Below are 5,697 nucleotides of genomic sequence, written 5' to 3' on the forward strand. Positions count from 1 at the left end.
GGAAGAAGCATTAGCATAAAAGTCTTCTTTAACCTGCATGTGAACCTATGTGATGGTACTTCCAATGTGGAATTCATTGTATTTGCTACAGGGAAATTTAGGTGTAGATTTGATATTGCAGAGATTGTAGTAGTAGCAGTAGAGAGAGAGAGAGAGAGAGCACTACACAGTATCATACCTGTGTTTGTAGAATATTGATGAAAGATCATTGCACATATCAAGAAAACAACTTTGCACTTCACTCCTAACTAAAACTCTTATAGTTTCTGCAAATGCTACTCCTCATTATCAGCTGAAGGCAACTCTGACTGAACTGACCTCTTTGATCAAAAGCATTCTGGTATTGACCATCAATCTCTTTTAAGATGACAGGATGTGATTTGAGAGAAATTTGATATTTCCATACAAGTTCATATATTGGTTAATCTTATAGTTGGAAAACTTAGTGTGATGACCAAACTCATATTCTTGCTGTGTAGTTAGAAAGTAGTCATTAAGATGCCAAAGAATAAACAAATAAGGAGAAATGGCAACCAAATGAAATTGCACAAAGAGGAAATACAAAAAGATAACAGTGTTAGAGATGGATTTTCGAACTAGTTTAAATAAATAAATGGTCATTTCTTCTTAATGAGTTTTTCACTGGTGGAGTTCACTTTTCTAAATCAGAAATAATTATATTTATGTTCAATCTAATACATACACGAGTAAAATATTGAGCCTATAATTTTGTACCAGTTACAATTTTCTGTAACTATGTATAAACATATACTTTTTTTAAATACATGACATTTTATTTTATGATGCAGTGTTCAAGTTTATCTTGTTTCAATGTTGCAGATATAGCTGTGTACAAGGGGGTGCTGAAAAGTTCCTGGCTTCTGAGTTCTTTTACAGGGTTTAGAAAAACTGAAGGACTACTGCAATAAGTATGTGAATCTGAGAGAGGAATATGATGAATGAAACTATAATTAACTGCTCCTCCTGTATTTTCTTTTACCCAAAGCCAGGAACTTTTCAGCACCTCTTTGTAGATACAGAGTTTACTTTGTAACTATTGCATATCCACTTTTGGCAAGTATCCAAGTATCTTCTACTATAGGCTCGGGCTGATCAATGCCTTGTGAGTGGAGTTAGTTGATGGTAGCTGTGGAAGTCCATAACATGTATGTGCTTGAATGTTGACGTTTCTATATCCTCACATGAGACATCTGAGCAAAAAGTCTACCACATTTTAATGTAAAAACAACTGCTGCAATTCACTATGTAATCTGTAAGGCCTTCTCTGAGGAGGCTCCTTACTGAAGACAGGCCAAAACAAAACAATACTTTATGTACATTGCCCAACAGTTTAATCAAAAACTAAAATATATGTCTGCAGTCCTACATGGTGTATAAAATCAAATGTAGCAAACTTTCATACACACATACTACAGAGCAGAGACATTAGCTATCAACACCTTTTCTTCATAAATTTCCTGAAGAAGGGTCCTAACTCTGAAATATTGAGATAACATTGACTTGAATTATTAATTTTTATAACTTACATTATTTTGGCTTAAAAAAAAATATTTAAAACATTATGTTTGTATGTATGTAAATATGATCATCATAATCCTCATTTAACATCCATTTTACCTTGCTTGCAAGGGTCAGGTGGAATTTATTGAGGCAGATTTTTTATGGCTGGATGCCCTTCCTGTTGCCAACTCTCACCTGTTTCCAAACAAGGTAATATTTGCTCGTACCTAAATCATGTTTTTCACAGAAGATTGAAAACAACCAGCCTTGCTTGTATGATGATGATGTTATCACATGATGTTTAGATAAGAGTGCACTCAAACACACACACTCACACACATTTAATATACAGGCGGTTAGCTGGCAGAAATGTTAGCACACCAGACGAAATGCTTAGCGGTATTTCATCTGTCTTTATGTTCCAAGTTCGACTTTGCCTTTCATCCTTTCAGGGTCGATAAATTAGGTACCAGTTGCTTACTGGGGTAGATCTAATCGACTGGCCCCCTCCCCAAAAAATTTCGGGCCTTGTGCTTAGAGTAGAAAAGAATATAGAGAATTTAAACTCAAGCTACTATAAAAACATGATTCCCTGACAAGCTTGAATAACAAATCATGTATTTCCTAACAATCTTTCAGACTCAAATACACAACATAGCTGGTCTTTTTTTTTTTTTTTTTTTTTTGAAAAAACGAGAAACAATACTGGTCTTTGAAAAAGGTCGCTGGTTTTTGAGAAAACATAAGAAAGTACAAGAAGCTAAAAAAAAAAAGAAGTGTAATGTAAAAATAAAATAGATAGTTAAGAGTTGGTCCATTTGACTCAGAATTAATATGGTTGATGTAAGTTAATGCAATGGGAAGATGGTCAAAATTTATGAGGCTACACACTGAATTAGAAGAGGGTGGTGTTTTCCATTTCAGTAATTTATCCAGACACTTACATTTAATAAAAAGTTTCAGTTCTGGAAATATTAGGTCAGTAGAATTCTTAAATCTAAAATAACAATAAATATGAGATCTTTCAGTTAAGCTGGCAATCTTTCTGATTCTTTAACATATGGCATGGATTGTTCTACGATGCTCCACTTGATGGTGTGTGGTATGTAGTTGGCCTTCAGATCCTAAATACAACTCTCTAATTTCATGACTTTATTATTTACAAGTCAGAAAGAAGATTGGTGCTCGCATATCTTTTTTAAAATTACTTTCACATATACTAACGTATTAAATGAGAACAAGTGCTCAATACTGCATTTGATCAATAAACATTCTTTGTTTGTAAATTAAGTGTCACCAATTATTTCGTGTGGGAAGTTTGCATTTACTGAATATTGTATCAATGTACCTAAACCTTGTAACATTGTATATAGGTGCAGGCATGACTGTTTGGTTAAGAAGTTTTCCTCCAAATTATGTGGTCTTAGGTTCAGTCCCACTGCATGACACATTGGGCAGATGTCGTCTACAATAGCCCCAGGCTAACCAAAGACTTGTATGTGGACTTGGTAAAGAGAAACTGAATGAAGCCCATCATGTATGTGTGTGTGTGTTCTTTATTTGTGAATTAACAGTGCTACAATTAGTTTCATACAGAAAGTTCACATTTTTCGAGCACACCACTTGTGAATATTGGTAACCATGTCCATGTTGGATATGACATGAGATTACACAAAATTATACAAGACTTCGGAATTTTTTTTTTTTTTTTTTTTCCCCTTGTAGATAAGTGGAGACAACTCACTTGGGTACTTGTATTGGCCTTGGGGTTATTTTGCAAGTATTTATGTTCAACTCAGATTAATTGCATTAAACAAGAACATTCATATATACCTGCGTATATAAATGTATACTAACATATACAACATGTGATTCATGCCTGCATTTTGTAGATGTATTTGCATGTGTATCTAATCATTTGTAGGCTTTACTCAGGTTTGAATGTATATTAGTCCATGAAACTGTAAGTACATAAAATATATTTTACAAATTGTATGATGTCTTGTATCTGTGTTATGTATATGTTATACATATCTGTGCAGTCTAGAATTCCAGCATGAGTTCCTATGAGCGTATGTTTATTATGCATATTGATACTTATAATCAATAGTAACATTGTATCTCATTCTGGTTGAATAGAGCTGGTGAATGGGGGAATCATACTTGAAATTATTTCATAGCTTAAATTGTTGTTTGTACATGCAAGAGTGGAGGCGCAATGGCCCAGTGGTTAGGGCAGCAGACTCGCGGTCATAGGATCGCGGTTTCGATTCCCAGACCGGGCGTTGTGAGTGTTTGAGCGAAAACACCTAAAGCTCTACGATGCTCCGGCAGGGTATGGTGGCAAACCCTGCTGTACTCTTTCACCACAACTTTCTCTCACTCTTACTTCCTGTTTCTGTTGTGCATGTAATTCAAAGGGTCAGCCTTGTCACTGTGTCACGCTGAATATCCCCGAGAACTACGTTAAGGGTACACGTGTCTGTGGAGTGCTCAGCTACTTGCACGTTAATTTCACGAGCAGGCTGTTCCGTTGATCGTATCAACTGGAACCCTTGACGTCGTAAGCGACGAAGTGCCAACAACTGTACATGCAAGGGGAGAAGTTTTCTTCTTGATGTTCAAAATGTTCATTGTTGAAGTTATGTTTCATTTCTCTGTTACACAAAGCTCGCATCTGCTGCCTCATCCCTTATATCTGTTGGCTTTCACTATGATACTCTAGTTTATTTGGGTGGGTGAATGTCATATAGAACAGACAGAGAAAGAAGTCAGCATACTTTTTATCCAGAAGTTATAATGTTCTGGTCAGTGCGTTGTTGTCAATCTATCAGATGTGTTTTAGGATTGGTTTAGGATATTTGAGTGTATAGCAACAGCACCTTCCCAGAATTTGCAACTAGGGTATGGTAACTTTATATCTAGGAAATATAATATTCTAACCATTTGATAGTTTGAAACTTGATGGAAGTGCTTACAAAAATTCCCCAATATTCAGTGAACTCTTACTTCTGTTGGCAACAAAAGGGTTCTCTCACTGAGTGAAAAGAAGATTTTAGGATGTTTTTGTATGAACAAGAATGTTGCATTGTAGTGAGATGTGGGTCCTGAATGCAGAGGACTTGCAAAGACTAGAGAGCAATGAAGCTTGTATGCTCTTTTAGTTGTGCAATGTAAGTGTGCATGTATGACAAAGTGTTAATGTACTGAGAGAAAAATTAGACATAAGAGGAGTCAGATGTAGTGTGCAAGAGAGAAGACTACACTGGATTGGTCATGTAATGCATATGGATGATGAGAGCTGTATATAGAAGTGCCAATTGCTTAAAGTGGATCGAACTTGTAGAAGGAAACCCAGAAAGACATGAGACAAAGTAGTGAAGGCTGACAAAAGACTGAGACAACTGGTAATTTACTGTGCTCAAGAGAGACCATCTATCACAACAGAAATGATATCCTAAATCCATTGCCCCACCCTGTGATTCTATGGATTTATGAGACACACACTCAAAAGGAAAAGATATACTTTTACTTAATCAGGAAAGAACTCTATCATTATGTTAATCGTGATGGCACTTGTGCCCAGCGTCACCTTTGTGGCATGTGTAAAGACTTTCGAGCGAGAACGTTGCCAGTGCCGCTGGACTGGCTCCTGTGCAGGTGGCACATAAAATACACCATTTTGAGCCTGGCCGTTGCCAGTACCACCTGACTGGCCTTCGTGCCGGTGGCACGTAAAAGCACCCACTACATTCTCGGCGTGGTTGGCGTTAGGAAGGGCATCCAGCTGTAGAAACTCTGCCAAATCAGTCAAATTGTCCAACCCATGCTAGCATGGAAAGCGGACGTTAAATAATGATGATGATGATGATGATGATGTTCTTATATTTTGATAAAAATCTGTCAAATTTTCCATATTTTTCCTTGATTTCACATCTTTTGAGTAAATGTCTATTTAGAGAGTCTGCAAAATTATTTTAAGAAACAGCCACAATATCCTGAAAACCAGGCTTTTTTATGTGTGTGTGTGTGTGTGTGTGTGTAGTGGATCTTGCAGACATGGCGTGGATCTGATCCTACATAGCTAAATTTAAATTAACAGTTCAACAATACTTTTCTCACGGTAAAACAATAGTTTTTTTTCTGACAGTAGTTACATTTGCCAGATGCCTTAGC

The sequence above is a fragment of the Octopus bimaculoides genome, chromosome 3, assembly GCF_001194135.2.
Source record: "Octopus bimaculoides isolate UCB-OBI-ISO-001 chromosome 3, ASM119413v2, whole genome shotgun sequence".
Classification (NCBI taxonomy): Eukaryota; Metazoa; Mollusca; class Cephalopoda; order Octopoda; family Octopodidae; genus Octopus; species Octopus bimaculoides.